Below are 24100 nucleotides of genomic sequence, written 5' to 3'. Positions count from 1 at the left end.
CTTGGTCAGGGAATTAAGATACCCCCTTGAGGTGCAGTACAACCAAAAGATAAATAAAGAAGAATTAAAAAAAAAAAATCCAGACTGGAGGTGAGAGCCAATATCTCCAGAAAAACGTCTATAAATATAGAAGACCTATCTGGGAGCCTAGCCAGGGTGGTCAGGCCAAGTGCAGAGAACCAGGTCAGTCTAGATCTTGCCATTATCAATATCAATATCTCTGCATAGTCTGCTCTCTGACAACCAACTTTTTTTTTTTTTCAACTGAATCTCTCTAACCACCTCCCTCCCAACTGCAGCAATTTCTTGATACCCTGGATCTTCTGATCCATGGACCTAATATCTTTTCACATGGCCCCATCACTATCATTCATGTCCTCTCTTCTCTCCTTACTCGGTTTAGATTCCATGGTCCTGAATTATGGTTATTCCCTGGCATAGACCCTCAACACTCTGGTCCCTGTGGCCTCTGTCACATTCATCTGGCAGCTCCAAACTCTGATTATCTCTGGACCTCTGCCTAATTTTATTGGTGCCCAAGTAGACACATGAGGTTCGTGAAAACACAACTATACCAACTGGTCTCCCTTTACATTCATGATCCCCGATTTCGAATTCTTAGTACCACCTAACCATCCGACTAGATTTTCAAAATACATTAGCTCTCTCTCTGTCCCAGGGTGCTATTTCCTACTTTCTCCTCTATCTCAAACTTCCTCTTACTCCTCACTCTGAGCTGATGACCTTCCTTCTTCACTGGTAATACTTGTTCCTATTTCCACATTCAGTAGCATCTGTGCCTGTACATTCTGCCTCCCCCTCCGCCATGAGGGGAGAAACCTATCTTCTCTTTTTAATCCCAGCTTTCCATCTGTGCACTGGATTCCATATCTGCTCATCTACTCAAGAGCACTGTTTTGGCAATTATCCCTTTTCTGTCTTGTCACCTTTTACTTGTCTTCTGGCTCATGCCTGTGAGCATACAAATATGTACATTTTCTAATTTAAAAAAATTCTCCCTTGACCATACATTTCCTTCCAGCTATTGCCCCATTTCTCTGTCTCCATTTTATCTCTTGTTATTCTCTCTGGGCTCCACAGAAGCATTGGTCATCACATACCACCAAACCCTTATCAATTTCACCATCGACCTCCATATGGCTAAACCCATTGCTCAGTTTTCAATCCTAATTTTATCCACTTTAGCAGCATTTGACAGAATTGACCCACTCTTGAAATATTTTTTTTCATTTGGCTTCTGGCACTTTCTGCATCACTTTACCTCCTCTCCCACTGATTACGCCTTCTCATCCTCCTTTCTTGTTCTTCATCTTCCTGACCTCTAAACTTTGGAGTACCCTATCACTCAGACTTCAGACATCTAAATTCTGTGTGCTGAAGACTTCCAGATTGAAACCAACATCCCAGACTCACCAACCCAACCGATACTTTTGACAACTTAACACTCCAAACTTCAAGTGTCCGAAATGGAGCTGTTAGTCCCCACAAACCTCCCCTCCCCTCCCTCAGTCCCCACAAGTTGCTTCCCAGGCAGTCTCCTCATCTCAGTCTAATCACGAATCAGCCATGGGTGTAGATGTATCTCCCTGTCCCGAACCCCCCCGTCTCCTCCCTCCCCACCCCATCCCTCCAGGCTGTACCGGCTTTTGAGTGCCCTGTTTCATGCATCGAACTTGGACTGGTCATCTATTTCACATATGGTAATATACATGTTTCAGTGCTATTCTCTCAAATCATCCCACCCTCATCTTCTCCCACAGAGTCCAAAAGTCTGTTCTTTATATCTGTGTCTCTTTTGCTGTCTTGCATATAGGATCCTTGTTACCATCTTCCTAAATTCCATATGTGTATATTGGTGCTTTTCTTTCTGACTTACTTCACTCTGTATAATAGGCTCCAGTTTCATCCACCTCATTAGAACTGACTCAAATGTGTTCTTTTTAATAGCTGAGTAGTATTCCATTGTGTATATGTGCCACAACTTTCTTATCCATTTGTCTGCTGATGGACATCTAGGTTGCTTCCATGTAGAAGGCACATTCTTAACCACTGCACCACCAGGGAAGTCCCTAATCTTAATTCTTTTCAAATGGTTTTAGATTTACAGAAAAAAATTACAAAGATAATAAGAGTTTCCATAAATCTTATTTCTATTTTCCCTATTATTATCGTTGTATAATTAAATATGGTACATCATCATAACTCATGTACTAATCTTGATACTGTAACAGAAGTCCATACTTGATTCATATTTCCTTAGTTTTTACTGAAAAGCCTTTTCCTGTCCACATACATTTAGTTGTCAGCTTTCCTTAGGATGCTCTAGGCTATAGCAGTTTTTCACACTTTGTTTTTTATGATACTCACATCTTTCAGAAATATTCAATGCAGTTCAGTTCAGTCGCTCAGTCGTGTCCGACTCTTTGTGACCCCATGGACTGCAGCACGCCAGGCTTCCCTGTCCATCACCAACTTCCAGAGCTTACTCACAACTCATGTCCATCCAATCGGTAATGCCATCCAACCATCTCATCCTCTGTCATCCCCTTCTCCTTCTGCCTTCAATCTTTCCCAGCATCAGGGTCTTTTCAAATGAGTCAGTTCTCCACATCAGTTGGCCAAAGTATTGGAGTTTCAGCTTCAGCATAGTTTGTAATCTAATACTACTTTATCTTGTTGTTCAAATTGCTCCTCCTCTGGCTGTGGGAGCTCTTTCGGTTGACTCCTGCATTTCTTTGACATTCCCCATCTACGCAAATCATTTTCATCCCCCTTCTTGAGCACTTTCTAACTTTTAAGCCTCAGGTTTATTCAAGATACCACTAACCTCCCATAACAAGCATTTTATCTGTCCATCTTTCCTCACTGGAATTCCAAGTCTTTGCGGGTAATGTCTTGGCTGTGCTTGACACACAGCATCCTCATCGCCTGTGTGGACGCTGGGTTGGTACTAAATGAATGAACGAATGAATGAACGAACCGGACTGGTGTTTAAAAGCTCACAGGAAAGGGGTGAATTGGAGTGGGTTCTGGGAAGAAGATACTCAGCCTCGGGGTGACTCGCAGCCTCCCTGCCGGCCGCCTACGGGGTAGGCACAGGTGCAGGGCCGCCACAGGCCCCCCGCACTGAGAACGGCGCGGGAAACACACCTGCACGGCCCGCAAACGTCACCAGCGCAGGGGGATCCCCGGGGAAAGTCCAGAGCCTTTGGGCCACCCCCGCCCCCCGGCTTCCAGGGGGGCCTCCAAGGAAGAGGAGGCTAGGGAACGCGGTGAAGTGAGCCGGGCGGCACGCTTCGCGGCTGGTCCTCGTCGCCCCCGCGCAGAACATCCGGGGCGCACGCGAGGGAGAGGAGGCTGGAGCTGGTCGGCCGGGCTGCCCGGGGTCCGGAAAGCACAGGCTCGGGGCGGGGAGGGGCGGGGCGGGGAGCCGGCGCCCGGGGGCGGGGCCTGGTCCCCAGCTGTGGGTGCTTCCGACGCCCCGGGGCCCGGGCGGGCGCCCAGATGCGGCGGCGGCGGCGCGGAGCTCGGGCGGCCCGGGAGGAACCGCGGAAGGCGCTGGGAGCCCATCGACCGGGAGTCCAGCCGCAGGTTTCCATCCCCGCTGGGACGCGCGCCCACTGGAGACGGCCCCCGGGGTCGCCCGCGCGGTCCCGTTCCTGGTTCGTGTTTCTCTCCTTGGGGCTGCTTTTCTCTCTTCCAGGAGAGGCTGAGCCCTGTAGGCGTGCGGCCGCAGGGGTACTCGCTCGCTCGGGGACACGAGGGATGCCTTCGGGGAGGGGGCACCTCGGGTCCCTCGCTGCCTGTTCACGTCGGGGGACGCGGCCTTTGGGTCTCTAACTCGGAGAGGAGTGATTGTTTTTTCCACCTAATGGACAAAGTCTGCGCATTCAGGGCTTCTTAGAGATTATTTCACGGACATCTGTTGGTAGGCTTCCTTTATACGGTATCCACCCAAGACTGCTTTTGTTTTTTCAGTAGAAAGGCTGAAGTTTGGGGGGATTGTGTTTGTTTTTTGAATTAGAAGGGGTCATGACTTCGATCACCTCTTCACTCCCCATTAGGTTGCACTTTCTGACCAGCTTGGCAGTATGACTCAGGAGTCAAGGAATACAGAGAAGTCGTACCGCCTTGAAATCGTTCCTTCCCAGCCCACAGAAGACTTTTTTTCTTTCCTTTTTTTGTTTTCAGTAGAATGCAGAGCCTAGGTGCTCCACACCGGCCAGAGAGGGAATTCTAGGCTCGGCTCGCGGTGCCCACGGTCTCTATTACTTCCGGTGGTTCTCACGCACTTGTTGAAGCCGAAGCCGTTTCTCAGCAAAGGGAGGAGTTGTTATTTCGGGTATCCAAAAATGAGTCACAGAGCTGCTCTCTTACATGTGAGACTTTGTTAATGAACTTTTGAAAAGTGAGGTTTGCTCTGGCTGTATTTAAAATAAGCCTAAGATGTGAAATGCAGGCGCTGATAAACTGGAACTGGTTGGATAGGAAGTAATAGTTTAAAGTTTTGTTTCCATGAGTGCCTGGGTGGTACAGCATACCAGCTAGGCTTACCAGGCTGATGTAAGATAACCATTAAAATCATGTGCTTTGCCACAGAGGCCCAAGAGAAATTTAATTTCATTCTTCAATAACTGGTTTGTTATTGCTTTTGCTGGGATGATGTGGTGGAAACATGTCATGTTACATAGTGATTGTATGTCACGCTGAATAGAAATCTTTTAGACAGTTTGTCTTTATAAATTAGTGCCATGTAAAAATTGTGAAGATGGTGGATACCCCTTGGGGCTGAGAAACTAAAATGTTCAAGCTGATTAGTCCTATTGCAGCTGGATAGAGACACAGTGGAGATGTGGACAGCATCACTGTTGGAGTTGAGTTGAATTCAGCCCAGCAAACAGTTGTTGGGCACCTTCTCTGTGCCAGTCTCTTTATCGAGCTCTGGTTATACAATTGAGAATAAGACAGGATCTTGCTGACAAGGACCCTAAAGACCAGTGTACAAGGCTGGCAAATCCACTAAAAAATCCAGTAGAAGGAGTTGAGTGCAATGACAGATCTATGCCCACAGTTGAGCCTTTGTCCCAATATGACTGAAGTTCCTGCAGCTCTGGGATTCTGAATGAAGTGGGTTATCATTGCTGGAAGAATGATGAGGGTTTGAGTTTAATCATCTACTTGTCTTTGTAGGCAGCCTGTTGAGTTTATTCAGTCAGTGTTTTATTCAATAAGTGATTTAAAAATATGTTCATTAGAAAGACATGCTTTTTAGAGATTTTTTTTTAATTAACCACATTTCAAATTATCTAGTAACCATGTAAAAATAAGTCCAGTCTGTTATTACCCCTAGATAACCACAGACATTTTTTAAGTGACTAATTAATGGCTAACTTTACAACACCATAGGGAAACAACTTTCTGATCATTGTTTTTACAGTTCAGACCAATCTTTTCTAACACATTATAGCTGTGTAACTCAACATGAGTAAATCCACTGTTGGGACTGAAATCTACTGAGATGCTTTTTGAACCTAATACCAAAATAGATCCAGTTTCTCCAATTCCATAAGATATCCACCATAGGGAAACAGTGCTAAATTTGACACAAATTTTTCGTAATTTCCACACTTTATTTCTCTTTCAAGAGCCTCAAAATTACTTTTTCTATGAGAAAATGTGGAGTGTGATCTTCATCATTGTACTCCTTGAATTTGGCACAGGCTTCTGTCATGATAAGTTTTAGGGAGTAGGTATCAATTAAATAAGGAGCCTTAATGTAAGAGGAGGATTTGTCTTCCAATGGAGGAATAGATGACCCAGCAGAAGGATCAACCCGTTCAAGGTGGACACTGGCTGGGGAGAGGGCTCGAGAGATAGACTGGGTCAGATCACATAGGCCCATATGTCATGGAAGAGCTTTGAATTTATCCTATACAGGACTTTAATCGTGTGAATTATATTATCAGATTCATCTGTGTTTGGAAAAGCCAACTTTGACTCAAGATAGAGAATAGGTTGGATGAGCGTGGCCCTGGCCTTTGGGTGACATGGAGGAGATTGTTGTAATATTCAAGATGAGAAATTAAAGAAGCCTTGAGTCAAGCAGTGACAGTGAGGAACGGAAAAGAGGGAAGGAGCTGAGAGGTATTTAGTAGGTGGAATCTGGCCCGGAACCCAGAAATGGCAGTGAGAGAGAGGGAGAAGGTTGGGATGACTCTCACATTTCTAGTTAATGACTAAGATAGGAAGATAAACAGAAGAGCAGGCTTGGTTTCAAGGATAATGAGGACCTCATAAAGGGTTTGGCATATAGTCAGTACTCATAAAACATTTTTGAAGGGATACTAATAACAGCTAACATTTATTGAGTGCATATTATGTTCTAGGCACTATTCTAGGCTCATTATGTGAATCAAGTCTTTCACTCCTTACTGCAATCCTCTGAGACAGGTACTGTTGTTAACTATGTTTGACTGGTGCAGAAAGTGCAGTGTTAGTAATTGTCAGAGCCAGGAATTGATCCTGAGCATCTCTGACTCCAGAACTTGCTTGTATTCTTTTATCGTTTTTTATGTTTAGAATGTTTACTGACATAACTAAATATTAACAGTCTGTTACTGAGTTATAAACTGTATGAATAGCATGCTCTTAGCTCTAAAAAATTGTTCATATGTACATGTACATTTATGAAGCAGTTTAGAAAGCTATACATCAGAACGCAGAGCTTGCTTGTATCCTTTTTGTTTGTTTGGGTTTTGTTTTGTTTTCCTTGCTTATGCTCTTACCACTCTGCTCTGATAGGCTGTCTTTATGAATGAATGAGTGATGTTTTAGACACTGTGGTAAACTCAAATTGGAGTCATTCTGCTGATTCTCACAGTCCTCTTGCAGCCAGGAATAGCCCAGTACATGAGATGGCTCCCAGGGGTCCCACTGTGGTGCGGCACCTCTGACCCTCCCGTTACCCCAAGAAGTACCTGGTTGGTCTAAGAATAAGCTTAGCTTAATCAGAGCATTTCTCCTGGGAATTTAAAATATTTTAATGGAGATTTAACATGTCTGAAGTTTCCCAGAGCTTCCACAGCTGTGTCCTCAGAGGCGCTTCAGTTACTGCCCTTCCCAAAGCCCTAGATGTACAATGCTATGTTTCCTGCCTGTTCGTGCATGCTAAGTCACTTTGGTCGTGTCCGACTCTTTGCAGCCCCAGGGACCGTAGCCCACCAGGCTCCTCTGTCCACAGAATTCTCCAGGCAATACTGAAGGGAGTTTCCATTTCCTCCTCCAGGGGATCTTCCTGACCCAGGGATCAAACTCGCATCTCCTATGGCTCCTGTATTGGCAGACGGATTCTTTACCACTGAGCCACGTGGGAAGCTTCCTGTGTTTCTTAGATGCTCCATGTTTTGTAGCTAAGATCTGTAGTATGCCTCCCATGGGAAGCAGAAAGGCTGGCCAGAGGACATACATCATCTACTGAGCAGGGTCTGATGGTAGAAGATTTACTAACAGATGCACGCAGGTCCATAACAGCTCCAGATCTTACAGTCTTGGTTTATCATCTGTTTTCTGAGGCCTCTTTTGCTTTGGTTTTACCCAAAACCAGGTAATTACCAACCCCTCCTGCTTCTAACTTTCTGAATCTTGGTAAATTGAAGCTGGCGCCACTATTTCCCGTTTTCTTGATTTAAGCTAGGCAAAATAATTCAAGTTTCCTGGGTTTGGGCTGTCATTTTTATTTACAGGTCCATTCATTTGGTCCTGATAAATATATTTTTCACTATCAAACCCCAAAATCTGACCCCACCTCTTCACTATTCTCATCGGCTCATGATTCACTCTCTTTTGACTTGGAACAATTCTCTGATTTTTGCCCAGCAAGCAAGATCTAATTCCCTTTTTCCTCAACAGCCTCTCCTTTGGACGATGTAAGGTTTATAGACATTGAATTATTGTTGTGCCTAAATGAATGGCAACCCACTCCAGTACCCTTGCCTGGAAAATCCCATGGACTGAGGAGCCTGGTAGGCTACAGTCCATGGGGTCCCAGAGTCGGACATGACTGAGTGACTTTACTTACTTACTTAAATGAATCAGCAAACTCACTTAAGTGTGAAATTATAAAATGCTCAAATATCTTAACACTTGAAGCTTTGAAATGTTTTCTCCATGCATGAACAAACCGTTTCATTCAGCATTGCTTTAGATTTACCAGGAAATCTCGATATTCATAGTTTTACATTATATGAAACTGATATAAAGCCTTCTGAGATAATCCAGTCCACATGTTTACCCCTTGGTCTAAATTCCTATATGCCTGCCTGTTACTCATTCAGTGTTCAGAGAATAAGACAGGGAAGGGTTTTGGTTAATATTTCATGTGGGTTTGTCTGGCCTTCTCATTTCCACTGTGGTTTTCCTGAGTGCAGAGAATTGCCAGAGTTAACGGCTCTTGTAGGTCTCAGGCTCCTCTGAGTTCTAACTATTCTGTGACTTTTGCTGATCATGAAACCATCTGTCAGAGTAAGTTTGCTGGTCACTCCTTCTGAGTTTCTGGATACCAGACACTATTTGTGCATCTCACTCAAGTTCTTTGTAAAACTCAATAATTTGATTATTTTTAGTAGGAAGAAGTTTTAGGATTAGTAATTTTCATTTATCTTTCTTGAGCTAATTGAATGTTTTCAGTTAGTTTATATACTTTTTTTCTTTCTAGTGGATACAATATCAAGGTAATCTAGAAAGTACAAGTTGCTTAGTAAAGTGTTCCCCATTTTGTATACCCAATTGTTTCACTCATTTCTCTATTCAAAGATAAAGGACATTTCATGCTCATTGCATAACTTGTTGGGTAATAATGTAAATTCTGACTTTTTACAGTAGTGGAAATGGCTCAATTGCTATCTTCACATGGAAAAAGAGGGAACAAGGATTGTTCTCACTTTTGTTTCAGAGTTGCATCAATGCATGTCTCATTCCTGGTTTTGCTTTTAATTTCTGTTATGTGCCTGGGTGTACTGATTAGTGACACAAATCTGTTGATTTGATATAAAGTCAAGCACATTGTGTAAGTGGAATTCTATAATATTAGTAGATATCCACCTTCTTTTTCCCCTCTTACCCGATTATTACGTGGCTAAACCAACATACAATGATGTCAGTTGACAGAATTATACAGTTCTTCATTACTTACAAAGTAATCTCATAGATATTTTCTCTTTTAATTCTCATAAAACTCTGGCAAAACAGATATAACACGTATTATTGTTTTCTGTATTTTAATTGTGTAGATGAGGAAGGAGACCACGGGAGAGATTCAGTGACCACCCAGCATTACCTGAGAAGTAAGGTGCAGAGGCCCAGTGCACTGTGATGTCATTACTCGACTAAAAGAGGCGAGTTTACTCTTTTGATGTTAGGTCAAGCTTCCTGGGAACAGACTCTGAGATTTGCATATGAGAAACTTATTGGGAGGTACTCTGAGAGGACTTGGCAGGGGGAGAGGAGAGCAGGAGTGTGCAGATGGAAGAATGAACTGCAGTGCAGGTACAAGGGGGGTCTTCACAGTGGGAAACCTTGGAGGTGGGATGGCCCTTCAGAATTGTAATGCCATCTTGAAGCTTGGGGGCTGGTCGTTGTATCCCTGGCATCCCTGTCATTGGATGTGGGCTGTATCCAGGCAGAAGTGTGTAATCTTGGACCAAACAACTCCCTTTATTTAGTCAAAGGCAGTTCCTGGAGCTGTGACCCTTCTACAGTCAATGTTCCTGGCAGCCGGAGGAGCAAGGGCCTTGGTCCTGAAGGGGATGTGAGTATCCCATCAACCACTGCATTTCTCCGGAAGGCAGTGTTCTCCTCCATGAGGGCTTTGCCATGTCCTTCTGAGCCAGACTTGCCCTGCTAAGTGGAGCCCAGAAAGCTGGGGTTTTGTCCAAGACCCTGGAGGCTATAGAAGAGCTGGTCAGAAATCAAGAAGATAATAGTCTTAATCCTGGGAAGATTATGAGCAGAAGAGCCAGGTGAGGGTTGGCCAGGATGAGTAGAGAAGAGTGCATCACAGAGAAGGCTAACCAAACACACAGGCTGTTCAAACAACGGACAGAAGAGCTGGTTTTTCCTGTAATTCAAAACTTTGCTGTATTGGAATTAGCATTTACTAATTCAAGTATTGGCCACCTGATGTGAGGAGTTGACTCATTGGAAAAGACCCTGAAGGTGGGAAAGATTGAAGGCAGGAGAAGGGGACGGAAGAGGATGAGGTGGTTGGATGGCATCACAGATTCAATGGACATGAGTTTGAGCAAACTCCAGAGATGGTGAAGGACAAGGGAGTGGTGTGCTGCAGTCCGTGAGAGCCCAAAGAGTCAGACACCAGTTAGCGACTGAACAAGGGCAGCAACAAGGCTTTACCATTGCTAAATGGTAAACAATTTTATTAGGCTCTGTTTATTAGGCTGCCTGGTGGGCTATAGCCCATGGGGTCGCAAAGAGTTGGACGCGACTGAGTGACTAACACATACATTTATTAGGCTACATTTTCTCTCCCTTCTCTCCCTCCTCTCCTCTCCCTTTTTTAAAAGCCTTTGAAAGGCCACAAATCAGTCCAGTGAACCTCAGTGTGTAGCCTGTAGATTATAAGATCAGAATTGCCTGGGATATTTTAAAACATGCCCCACAAACAAGCAACAAAAAGAAAACAGAAAAGAAGTCCAGGTTTACATTCAAGATATACTAGAGTAGGATCTTTAATAGTGGAAACCATGAATTGACATTTTCAACCCATTTTCCACAGATGATTTTGATCTGTGCTATAGTTCAAGTACCATTGCCTGGAACTCTTATGCCCTTGATGGTGACCAAGCCTATTGGGGTTTTTCAGATTAGCAAAAAGTCACAGGAACTGTGGAGCAGAGGAGCACCTGAACCTTAATCCCAGCAGGATGGATTTAGTGATATTTGCTCTTTGTCCTTTATAGCATATTCCTGGCTTGGCCACCAAAGAGCCTGGCGCAAATTCCCTGGCTGGCTTCCAGCTGGGGTTGCTTGAGAGAGGAGTTTCTAGCTTGGCCTTTTACTATCTTGATAACTGGGGGAGAGATGCCAAATTCCTGGAATAGTTGTAGATAAAAAGGTTGGGGGTGGAGAATGAATCAGTGAATTTATAGGAATCAGTAATTACAGGTTGGGGGTGGGGAGAGAATCAGTGAATTTATAGGAATCAGTAATTTCTAGGAGAATAAGGAGGTTCCAGAAAATCTTATGCCAAATGAAACTTGGAGGTGCTGTCTTAAAGCTTTAAATGACCATCTAATAGAATGAGATAGATAACTATGATAGGAAAATATATTACCTGATTCATTGAAATAGGGAATAATTATTTCCCTGGTGGCTCAGACGGTGAAGAATCCACCTGCAATGTGAGAGACCTGGGTTTGATCCCTGGGTTGGGAAGATCCCCTGGAGCGGGGAATGGCAACCCACTCCAGTATTCTTGCCTGGAGAATCTCCATGGACCGAGTGGCCTGTCACACTGTAGTTCATGAGGTCACAAGGAGTGGGACACAACTGAGCGACTAAGCACAGCACAGCACATTTTTCTTCAAAGGGAAAAGCATTGATTTTGAGTCAGGTCATTGCAGGAAAATGAGTCACCTAAAGAGTAGTCTGATAAACTCCTAGCAAATTTTGATATGTTTTGTTCATCTTTGCAGCACCGAATTGCTCTGGTTCCTATACCTTCGATGGTCTGGGTTGTCTCTGCCTGGTCCCTTCCCCTTTTCCTTGCTCAGCAAACTCCTGATAAACCATTTAGAAGCATCCAGTTGAGTTCTCTGGAGAAGGCACTGGCAGCCCACTCCAGTAATCTTGCCTGGGAAATCCCATGGACAGAGGAGCCTGGTAGGCTGCAGTCCATGGGGTTGCTAAGAGTCAGACACCACTGAGCGACTTCACTTTCACTTTTCACTTTCATGCATTGGAGAAAGAAATGGCAACCCACTCCAGTGTTCTTGCCTGGAGTATCCCAGGGACGGGGAAGCCTGGTGGGCTGCCGTCTCTGGGGTTGCACAGAGTCGGACATGACTGAAGTGACTTAGCAGCAAGCAGCTGCAGTTGAGTTCTCCATCTTCCAGTGAGTTCAGAAAGTACACCCATCTATTCCCCTATTACATTTTATTATTATCCTTCTACAAGCATGTCCTCTTTTTTTTTTTGGCTGCTACTTGAAGCGTAGCATGTGGGATATTAGTTCCCCCCCAGGGATTGAACCTACTTCCCTGAATTGGAAGGGTCGAGTCATAACCACTGGACTACCAGGAAAGTCTCTCGTCTTCTTCATCTTGAAGATAAGGAGTGTCACTTCCTCTTTGTGTACAAGAGACCTAGCTTCATCAGAAATGGTTGAAAGAAATAACCAGTCTGGCAAGCATAGTTATTCAACAGATATTTACTGAGGTTCTGCTATGAGCTTGACGCTCGAGGGCACGTGGCAAACACAGTTAAGTACAGCCCTTGACCCCGTGGAGCTTATTGGCCAACAAAGAAGATAAGCAATGAAACAAGTAACAATAGAAAATAATGACTGTCAGGAAAGAGGAAGTATCATGGACCAGCAACCCAGCTTAGTCTCGGGTCAGAGAAAGTTTCCCATTCTTATGGAACACAGTTTATATAAAAAGTAGAATCTGTGAACCTGGCTCTGGTTCTAAGACAAGGGACCTCTTTTTAAATAAAGAAAGATCTTTTGTTCTATCTAGTTCAGAATTGACCAGTCCTTCACACACATGTGTGTTTGTGAGCACACATACTGGCAAAGATAGAACAAGAAAGTGACTCCATTTTTTTTTTTTTTTTCTTTTTTGGCTGCATGGCATGTAGGGTCTTAGTTCCCTAACCAGGGATTGAACCTGGACCCCCTGCATTGGAAGTGTGAAATTTTAACCACTGTACCACCAGGGAAGTCCTCAACTCCTTCATTTAATGAATAAAATAGATAGCAAGGAACTGAGAAGAAAGTTTCTATTCATCTCTTTCAATGTGCCATTGCTAGAAGCTAATGTATACATATTTTAATATGTAATATACAGTGAAGGAATATAAACTTAAAGCTGACAATCATGAGCTTATGTTACAGCTTTTTAAGGGTTAACTTTAAAAATCTGATGATTACAGCCTAGGAGGGTGCTTGACAGATTTGCCTTTGGATCTTGTTTTAGATCAAGGTAGAGGCACCTGTGCTCAGAGGTCAGTATCTGCTCTGACTTCTCGTCTTTCCACTTCGTTTTCTTGGCCCTGCTGTGGGAGGACCTGGCACAGGTGTTGTAGCTCTACCTGGCTTAGCAGCTCCTGCTGAGTCCTTTTATTCCTTTTATGGCCAGTTCTTGCTCTTTGATTATTTCTGTACCTGCCTATTTCTCACTATACATTTTAAAAAACTTAGTTGAGGGCAGCGATTGTGACTTCTTGATTTTTTAATCTTTGAATCTCCTACATCTCTTCTACTGCAATTTATTTATGTCCAACAGAAGTCCGTCTAGTCAAAGCTATGGTTTTTCCAGTAATCATGTATGGATGTGAGAGTTGGACTATAAAGAAAGCTGAGTGCCAAAGAATAGATGCTTTTGAACTGTGGTGTTGGAGTAGACTCTTGTGGGTCCCTTGGACTGCAAGGAGATCCAACTAGTCAATCCTAAAGGAAATCAATCCTGAATATTCATTGGAAGGACTGATGCTGAAGCGGAAACTCCAATAAGTTGGCCACCTGATGAGAAGAACCAACTTATTTGAACAGACCCTGATGCTAGGTAAGATTGAAGGCAGAAGGAGAAGGGGGTGACAGAGGATGAGTTGGTTGGATGGCATCACCAACTTGATAGACATGCGTGTGAGTAAGCTCTGGGAGTTGGTGATAGGGAAGCCTGGTGTGCTGCAGTCTATGGAGTCGCAAAGAGTCGCACATGATTGAGCGACTGAACTGAACTGATTACATTAAATAAATAAATATAGTATTTGAATTAAGAGTCTTTGGGTTGAGAAAGTAACCAGATTGCTTCTCTACTAAGAATCGATTTCCTGTTTAACCAGACATCACAAAGCAAATATGTGCACATTTAACCTATGAATGTCTGCTTTACTAAGAATACCATCCATTGGGGAATTCCCTGGTGATCCAGTCGTTAGGACTTGGGCACTTTCACTGACAAAGCCAGATTCAATCTCTGGTCAGGGAACTAAGATCCCACAAGCCTCATGTGTGACCAAAAAAAAGAAAAAAGTCCGTTTGGCCGATTTCAGGGCAGGGAGGGTTAAGTCATCATAGAACGGTGTTTACTAGATGTAGATGGAAATGTAGAATGCTCCGCTGTGTCTCATTTCTGTCAACTTAAACACATCTGCACTGTCCACCATCTAGCATCTCAAAACAACATCTCAGAACAACAACATCTCAAAACAAAAGTGGAATTAAAGACTACAGTGCAAGTAAAAATATAACTCAGATATGAAGTGTGATTTTAAATGAATGGACAAGTGATGTCCTGTGATGACCATAAGCCATGTTTTCTCTCGTCTTTCTGCCAATGCTTGGCATTTTCCGTAGTATTGCAAATGTACTTTTATGTTCTAATTTTTTTATTGCTTCTACTATAAATATTGTATTGATATACAGGGAGTATATGAACAATGAGCAAATCATTGCATCAGTTTTTATACTTTCTATTTTTCATAGTTCGAGCTTGGTTTATCGCTAAGTGTAGGTGGGTGACAAGTTTAACCATGGTGAATCCAATTGAATACTTTTGTAAATTAGTTCAGCTTTTATATGTATATTTTTTTCAGCTTTTATATTTTCATTGAGTTTTTTTCAATGAGAAATTTCCATGAGATTTTAAAAATATATTTGACTTACAAATTATTTATTTATGGCTGTATCAGGTCTCAGTTGCAGTGTGAGGGATCTTTCGTTGTGGCCTGTGAGCTCTGGAGTGCGAGGTAGTTGCCCCAAGGCATGTGGGATTTTAGTTCCCAGAGCTGGGATCGAACCCATGCCCCCTGCATTACAAGGAAGATGCTTAATCACTGACCAGAAGGGAAGTCCTTATATTTAATTTTTTATTTTATATTGCAGTTTAGCTGATGGACAATGTTGTGATAGTTTCAGGTGGACAGCAGAGGGACTCAGCCATACATGTACATGTATCCATTCTCCCCCAAGTTCCCCTCCCATCCAGACTGCCACATTATACTGAGCAGAGTTCCCTGTGCTATACAGTAAGTCCTTGTTGGTTATCCATTTTAAATAAAGCAGTGTGTACATGTCCATCCCAAACTCCCTAACTATCCTTTTCCTTCTGTCCTTCCTCCTGGCAACCATATGCTAGTTCTCCGGGAGTCTGTTACTGTGTGTAAACAAGTTCATTTGTGTCATTTCTTTTTGGATTCCATATAAAAGGGAATACTATACTGTGAGAGGAAACCTTTTTTCTGTTCCTGCAGGTGAGCTGAAATATTTTTCTCGTTTGAAAATGTAGAACTCTTGAGAGGATGAAGCTTAGTCCTTAAAGAGTCAAAATTATAGTAGTGCCAACCCATCTGAAAAGATTAACAGCTGGTGGAAGAAAATTCCATGTAGTCAGCATTATTTTGTTTTTGTTTAATTAGAAAATTTCTCAAGATATTAACTGCCCTTTACTGAAACTGAGTGCATGGACATTTTCTCCTTTCTGTTGACATCTAGACCCCTACACCTACCACTGACAGCAACATAAACACACAATAAACATTTTCAATTTTGTTCTTTCCATCTGGTAACTAAGGCATCAATAAACCTTGTGGTTTTTTTCTCTCTTATTTCTATCTGTTAGTCTAAAGTAGTGTCTTATCTTTAATTTGTATTTATTTGCTAAAGAGCAGATCTTGTCATTTCCTATTTTTATTGAGAATATTTTATTTCCTGTGATTGTCTTTTTATATGTTTTCCTCAATATATTTTGTCATGTTGTTTTCTTTCTGGTTAAGATTGTGTATTCACATAACATTGTATATCTACCTAATGTCTATTATGTTTTGTGCAAATATTTTCTTCTGGTCTCTTGCTTTGATTTTTAATATTTATTATTTTTGTTTCACAAAATTTTCAAATTTTGTGTAGTCACATTTGGTTATCTTTTTCTTTGCGAGTTCCCCTACAACCTCCAATCTAGTTTAAAGTTATCATTATCCCAGAGTACTGATAAATACTCCATTTTAGTTTCTCTTAATGTTACTGTTATTGATGTTTTCATTTTTAACTCTCTCATGTTTCTGAGGTATATGATGGGGTCTGTGATAAGGATTAGAGAGAAATAAATTCTTTTTTTAAATAAATTCTTGCTCGTCATTCTAGTTGCTTAAATTTTTTCCTCTCCTATTATTTTTCAGTGGCTGCTTCTTCATAAACTAACATTTTATATATAATTGGCTTAGTTCTCCTTGTTTTATTCATGTCCATTTATCTACTTTTCATGTTTGCAAAAGTATCACACCTTTTTGTGCTTATTCACTCAGTCGTGTCTGACTCTGACTCCATGAACAGTAGACCACCAGGCTCCTCTGTCCATGGGGTTCTCCTAGCAAGAATACTGGAGTGGGTTGCCAGTTCCTTCTCCAGGGATCACGCTTTGAGTGATTGTCTTATAGTAGGTGTTCATATCTGTGGGGCTTTCTCTGCTTTACCAGTGTTGTGTTCTTTCCAATTTCTAAAAAAATTAACCATTTATTATTTGAGTTTTATTTTAGGATCACTTTTGTTTTCAGATTTATTTTTTAACTCTGTCAGGAATTTTGGGTTTAGTTCAGTCAAAATGTTAACTTGAGGAGAGTTCCAGATTTCACTTATAACTGTGTCTAACTGTCAGTGCTATAGCAAAACCTGTAAAGAAATGTTGGCATGAGAAGGAAATGAGCAGACAAGACGGAGGGTTCCTAGAGAGCTTCTGGTTAACCCCAAGCCAAACCCTTAAATTCATATCATTGCCCTTTGGATTGGTGGTGTGGATTTCTAGAAAGCCTTCTTTCTTCCTTCCTGCTTTCTCCCCTCCCACCCTCCTCTTCGCCCTCCCTTTCTGCCCCACTTCCTTCTTCTTTCTGTCTCTTTCTTTCTCATTTTTAATTTCATCAAACTTACATGTAGATAATTAGAATGAACTAGTTCTATAAAACATTTAATAAAAAGAAGTCTAATGACGAAAATGTCTATTTCACTTCCCCTTCCCAAAGGCAGCTATTTTCGACTATTTTTGCTGTTTCTTTTAGGATGTATATTCATGTCTCTAAATAACACACTTCTATTACTATTTCTTGATTGCTTTCTGTTTTGTTTTAAGCATGGCCTATTGACTTCTCTGTGTGGAAGATGGTGTTTTAGTTCATTTCACACCTCTTTTCCATAGACACACATCCTTCCTGTCCCCTTCTCCCATTCTCCCAACACAATTCCATTATACGTTGTTAGATCAGTCTTCTATGATCATGTTTTTATGATTATGAAAATGCCAATCACAGCTGAGCCATGATTACTTTCCTGTAACTACATATTTCTTTTTGCTTTTCTAGAAGTTAATGGTGTTTTTAAATTGTTGTTGTTAGTTCTATTTACACTTAACAACCTACTCAACCCCACATGGTCTAAATCTCCTCTCAAGATATTTTGACTCCTTAGAAATTCTATCAGTTTCATCTTCCTGCAGAAACCTCTCCAGCCGCCTACTCACCTCATCTAGACAGAGGATCCTCTCAGCCAGGTTCCTAGCCGTCATCTTTGTCTCCTTTGCCATCATCCTGGGATACCTTTGCCTTTCTCCTCTGTTCGAACTTGTTAGGAGTCTTTATTCTGTGTTATTTTTCCGCTTCATTTCTTTCTTTTGTTGGAACGTATTCATCAGCTTCTTCCTGGAAAGGAGAACAGAGGAGATAACTTTTTTGAGACTTTGTTAATCTGAAAATGTCTTTATTCTATCTTCACCTTTGATTGATGGTTTGACTAAAGTCTGGGTTAAAAATACGTCTTCCTCAAAAGTTTAAAAGGTGTTATTCCATTAGTTTTGTTTTGACCTTTAAGTGAAGTCGCTCAGTCGTGTCGACTCCTTGCGACCCCATGGACTGTAGTCCACCAGGCTTCTCAGTCCATGGGATTTTCCAGGCAAGAATACTGGAGTGGGTTGCCATTTCCTTCTCCTTGTTTTGACCTTTAAAGCTTTTTAGGCGATCTATTTCTTTCTCTCTGGAATTCCTATTATTTGGAATTTGAACTTAAACAATTGGACCCCTAAAGTCCCATCTATTCTGTTATTTTTTGCTTCTTTTTCTTTCTTTCTACTTTATGGAAAAGGGTCTTCCATTCTCCTACTTATCGGCTGCAGGTCAGTGTGCTGGACGTTAGGTGAGTGAAGACATTCACTTAAACATCTTCTCTTTAGGTGGGCATCTGTAACCCAGTCTTGGTTCAGATTCTAGCCTTGCTTCTCTCCTGCCACAGTAGGATACACTCACTTCTTTTAAAAAAAAAAAAATTTATAAATATTTTTATTTCTTTGGTTGTGCCGGGTCTTACTCGCAGCATGTGAAATGTTTTAGTTGCAGCATGCAAATTCTTAGTGTGGCATGTGGGATCTCGTTCCTTGACCAGGCCTCCTGCACTGGGAGTGTGCTGTTTTAGCGGCTGAACCACCAGAGAAATCCCTACACTCACTTTTTAAGAAGGCTTCTAACCAAACATATCTTGTTATTACCTCACTGCCACTGCCTCCTTTTCCGTCCTCAGCTTTCAGTTCTGGTTCCTAAGCCTTTGAGTACCTGTTTATGGTGTAATCATTTCTTGGTCTTCTCCAATTTTTGCTTAGGGTTCGACTTTCTTGAGAATCTGCTGAGTTAGTTACCATTGGCCCATTTGCTTTACAAATTCTGAAATTTTTGTTGCTGCTTTCTTCTGTCTTGTTCTTTACCTTGTGGGTGTATGCCTTCAAAAATTCCTTTAGTGGAATTTTGGAAGAAAGCAAAAGTAATGTTCAGTTTGCCATTTCACCCAGAATATAGATCTTCTTTAAATGTGTGTGTGTCTGTGAGTCACTCAGTCGTATCCAACTCTCTGCCATCCCATGGGCTGCAGCGCACCAGGCTTCCCTGTCCCTCACCATCTCCTGGAGTTTGCTCAGTTGCATGTCCATTGAGTCGGTGATGCTGTCTAACCATCTCATCTTCTGCTGCCCCCTTCTCCTTTTGCCTTCAGTCTTTCCCAGCAGCAAAGTCTCTTAAAATGAGTCACCTCTCCACCCAGGTGGCCAGTGTATCGGAGCTTCAGCTTCAGCATCAGTCCTTCCAGTGAATACTCAGGGTTGATTTCCTTTCGGATTGACTGGTTTGATCTCTCACCATAATTCGAAAGCATCAGTTTTTTGGCCCTTGGCCTTCTTTATGGTTCAGCTATCATAGCCATACATGACTACTGGAAAAACCACAGCTTTTGACTGTATCGACCTTTGTCAGCAAAGTGGTTTCTGCTTTTTAATACACTATCTACGTTTGTCATAGCTTTCCTTCCAAGGAGCAAGCATCTTAATTTCATGCTGCAGTCATCATCTGCAATGATTTTGGAGCCCCCCAAAATAAAGTCTGTCACTGTTTCCACCTTTTCCCCTTCTATTTGCCATGAAGTAATGGCACCAGATGCCATGATCTTAGTTTTTTTAATGTTGAATCTAGGGTATAGCAAGGAGAGATAAGAAAGCCTTCCTCAGCGATCAATGCAAAGAAATAGAGGAAAACAACAGAATGGGAAAGACTAAAGATCTCTTCAAGAAAATTAGAGATACCAAGGGAACATTTCATGCAAAGATGGGTTCAATAAAGGACAGAAATGGTATGGACCTAACAGAAGCATAAGATATTAAGAAGAGGTGGCAAGAATACACAGAAGAACTGTACAAAAAAGATCTTCATGACCCAGATAATCGCGATGGTGTGATCACTCACCTAGAGCCAGACATCCTGGAATGTGAAGTCAAGTGGGCTTTAGAAAGCACCACTATGAACAAAGCTAGTGGAGGTGATGGAATTCCAGTTGAGATGAGCTATTTCAAATCCCAAAAGATGATGTTGTGAAAGTGCTAGGCGCAATATGCCAGCAAATTTGGAAAACTCAGCAGTGGCCACAGGACTGGAAAAGGTCAGTTTTCATTCCAGTCCCAAAGAAAGGCAGTCCCAAAGAATGCTCAGACTACCACACAATTGCACTCATCTCACATGCTAGTAAAGTAAAGCTCAAAATTCTCCAAGCCAGGCTTCAACAATACGTGAAATGTGAACTTCCAGATGTTCAAGCTGGTTTTAGAAAAGGCAGAGGAACCAGAGATCAAATTGCCAACATCCATTGGATCATCGAAAAAGCAAGAGAGTTCCAGAAAAACATCTATTTCTGCCTTATTGACTATGCCAAAGCCTTTGACTATGTGGATCACAATAAACTGTGGAAAATTCTGAAAGAGATGGGCATACCAGACCACCTGACCTGCCTCTTGAGAAACTGTTGCTCTCCAGGTCAGGAAGCAACAGTTAGAACTGGACATGGAACAACAGACTGGTTCCAAATAGGAAAAGGAATACGTCAAGGCTGTATATTGTCACCCTACTTATTTAACTTCTATGCAGAGTACATCATGAGAAACGCTGGGCTGGAAGAAGCACAAGCTGGAATCAAGATTGCCAGGAGAAATATCAATAACCTCAGATATGCAGATGATACCACCCTTGTGGCAGAAAGTGAAGAGGAATTGAAAAGCCTCTTGATGAAAGTGAAAGAGGAGAGTGAAAAAGTTGGCTTAAAGCTCAACATTCAGAAAACTAAGATCATGGCATCTGGTCCCATCACTTTATGGAAAATAGACAGGGAAACAGTGGAAACAGTGTCAGACTTTATTTCTGGGGGCTCCAAAATCACTGCAGATGGTGACTGCAGCCATGAAATTAAAAGACACTTACTACTTGGAAGGAAAGTTATGACCAACCTAGATAGCATATTAAAAAGCAGCGACATGGGTTGGGAAGAAAAAAAATAAAAATAAAAAGCAGCGACATTACTTTGCAAACAAAGGTCCGTCTGGTCAAGGCTATGGTTTTTCCAGTAGTCATGTATGGATGTGAGAGTTGGACTGTGAAGAAAGCTGAGTGCCAAAGAACTGATGCTTTTGAAGTGTGGTGTTGGAGAAGACTCTTGAGAGTCCCTTGGACTGTAAGGAGATCCAACCAGTCCATCCTAAAGGAGATCAGTCCTGGGTGTTCATTGGAAGGACTGATGCTGAAGCTGAAACTCCAATACTTTGGCCACCTCATGCAAAGAGTTGACTCATTGGAAAAGACCCTGATGCTGGGAGGGATTGGGGGCAGGAGGAGAAGGGGACGACAGAGGATGAGATGGCTGGATGGCATCACCAACTCGATGGACATGAGTTTGAATAAACTCTGGGAGTTTGTGATGGACAGGGAGACCTGGTGTGCTGCGATTCATGGGGTTGCAAAGAGTTGGACACAACTGAATGACTGAACTGAACTGAACTGAGGGCATTAATATTCTGTCACCTGAGTTATAAGAATAATACAGAAACTGATATCAGAATAGTTGTTTGGTTTTATAGGATCTTTAAAATCACTTGGTCTGTATGGGTTTCTTAAGGAATAGTACTTTGAATAAACTACCTTGTGAAATAAACTGATTATGGATGGAAAACATGCAAAGCCGTAACTCCTAATATCATGTTGTGGGTTTCCCAGGTGATGCTAGTGGTAAAGAACCCCGTCTGGCACTGCTGGAGATAGAAAAGACAAGAGTTTGATTCCTGGTTGGGGAAGATTCCCCTGGAGGAGGGCATGGCAACCCCCTCCAGTATTCTTACCTGGAGAATCCTGTGGATAGAGGAACCTGGTGGGCTACAGTCCATGGGGTTGCAAAGATTTGGACATGACTGAAGCGACTGAGCATGCAATAGCATGATTGTAAAATACTTAAAAATTTACAGAGTGCTTTTATATACATTTTAAACCTCATTTAATTGTCAGAAAAAGAAGCCCTTATAGGTAGTGTCATTACCATTGTACCAATGGAGAAACTGACACTCAGAGGCATGAAATGTCTCCATGCACTTTATAAGCTAGAGCTAGAAGCAGGAAGGCCTCTGACACCTCGGGGAGCATTCATTCTCCCACACCTCATTTGTTTTCAGGACTCGAGGCAGTTAGCTGATGAGCTAGACTCTTCTGTGAATGCTCTTGAAAAGTAAAACAAACTCCTCCCCGACCAACAACAAAACCTTGTGGGGTGAGGTAGGGAATAGGGCTTATCTTTATAGGCATTTATGAGGGAGGTGTTTGGAGGATGTTTACTGAATTAAAATTGTACATCTGTTCCTGAAAGAAAGCCTGGCCACTGACTTTATAAACACTGAATCCTGAAGATACCAGTCCTTATTCTCCTGCTTTGGGATTCTTGAACATGAAAGTAAAACACAAGGATTCTCTCATTCTTTTTCTTAAAAAAATTAAGTCTTTATTGAATTTGTTAAAATACTGCTTCTGTTTTATGGTGTTTTTTTTTTTTTTTTCTTTTGCCTCGAGGCATGTGGGATCTTATCCTCCCCACCAGGGATCGAACCTGCACCCCTGTGTTGGAAGGTGAAGTCTTAACCACTGAACCACCGTGGAAGTCCCCTCTCTTTTTTAAAAGAATTTCCTTTCCTTTTCCAGGTTGCTCCTCGGTGTTCCTTTCTTACCTGATATCACCTGGACAGAAATGGTGGTGGTGGAAAGTACAGTGTTCCCCTGGCAGGAATAAACCTCTAGAGTACTCTTGCAGTTTGCCAGAAAAATGTCCCATAGTTTGTAATCAGGGTCAGCTCTAATGGATACTGTTAAGTATTCACAGCCTTCGTGAATAGAAAAGAGTCTGGAAGACTGTGTATTAGAGTTTAATCATTGGTTATTTTATAGTTATTATGTATTGTTGTTGTTGTTCATTTGCTAAGTCATGTCCTACTCTGCAACCCCATAGACTGTAGCACTCCAGGTTTCTCTGTCTGTGAGGTTCTCCAGTCAAGAATACTAGAGTGGGTTGCCGTTTCCTTCTCCAGGGGATCTTCCTGGACCAGGGATTGAACCTGTGTCTTCTGCATTGGCAGGTGGATTCTTTACCACTGAGCTACCAGCGAAGTCCTAGTTATTATACATAGTGGTAGTAAGTGGTGAGATGTTTTTACTTTCTATGTAAAACAGTTCTGTGTCATTGGATTATTTCTTCTTCATCTTTTCAAAGAGCAAGGGTTGCTTTCATAATCAGAGAAAAGGAGAGAGACTTTTACAAAGAAAATCTTAAATAATCTGCTGACCCATGGGTATTAGAGTTCACTTATGATTATGATATGAGTAACAAGATGTTAGCAATAAACTGTTAGTGGTTTATCAGCCAATGCACTATTTATACTGATAGTTACTGAATCTGCATTAGTTTTTTGAGTGAATTAAAATCACAGAGTAGATGATAAGAGAGCACATATACAGAGTGCTTGCTCTCTGCCGGACACTCTTCTAAGACCTTTTTTTTTAATTGGAAGATAATTACTTTACAATGTTGTGTTGGTTTATGCCATACAGTAAGTGAATCAGCCATTAGTATACATACACCCCGCCCTCTAGAGCCTCTCTCTCAGCACTTCCTCATCCCACCCCTCTGTGTCATCCCAGAGCACGGGGCTGAGCTCCCTGTATTACACAGCAGTTTCCCACTAGCTGTTTATTTTACACGTGATAGTGTGTATATGTCAATAGTGAAGTGAAGTCACTCAGTTGTGTCTGACTCTTTGTGACCCCATGGACTGTGGCCTGCCAGGCTCCCCCATCCTTTGGATTTTCCAGGCAAGAATATTGGAGTGGGTTGCCATTTCCTTCTCCAGGGGATCTTCCCGACCCAGGGATTGAACCGGGGTCTCCTGCGTTACAGGCAGACTCCCTAACATCTGAGCCACCAATGCTACTCTCTCACTTCATCCCACCCTCTCCCACCCAG

General features: G+C 42.2%; 1 protein-coding gene across 4 annotated transcripts in view; it reads left to right on the top strand.

Moving 5' to 3' along the window:
• Positions 1 to 3519: 3519 nt before the first annotated feature.
• STX11 (syntaxin 11) overlaps positions 3520 to 24100 on the top strand; it is a 37551-nt gene continuing 16970 nt past the window's right edge. The window contains exons 1-2 of one of the 4 annotated variants that reach the window (XM_020877363.2): positions 3520 to 3683; positions 9309 to 9413. The gene's annotated coding sequence lies outside the window, so the exon portion shown is untranslated. Of the gene's footprint in view, positions 3684 to 6724; positions 7625 to 9308; positions 9414 to 9452; positions 9827 to 24100 lie in introns of those variants that run through there. The other 3 variants (XM_070461671.1, XM_020877364.2, XM_020877365.2) reach the window with 3 other exon arrangements.

This window comes from Odocoileus virginianus, chromosome 34 (genome assembly GCF_023699985.2).
Source record: "Odocoileus virginianus isolate 20LAN1187 ecotype Illinois chromosome 34, Ovbor_1.2, whole genome shotgun sequence".
NCBI lineage: Eukaryota > Metazoa > Chordata > Mammalia > Artiodactyla > Cervidae > Odocoileus > Odocoileus virginianus.
This window is presented reverse-complemented; position numbering and strand designations above follow the sequence as displayed.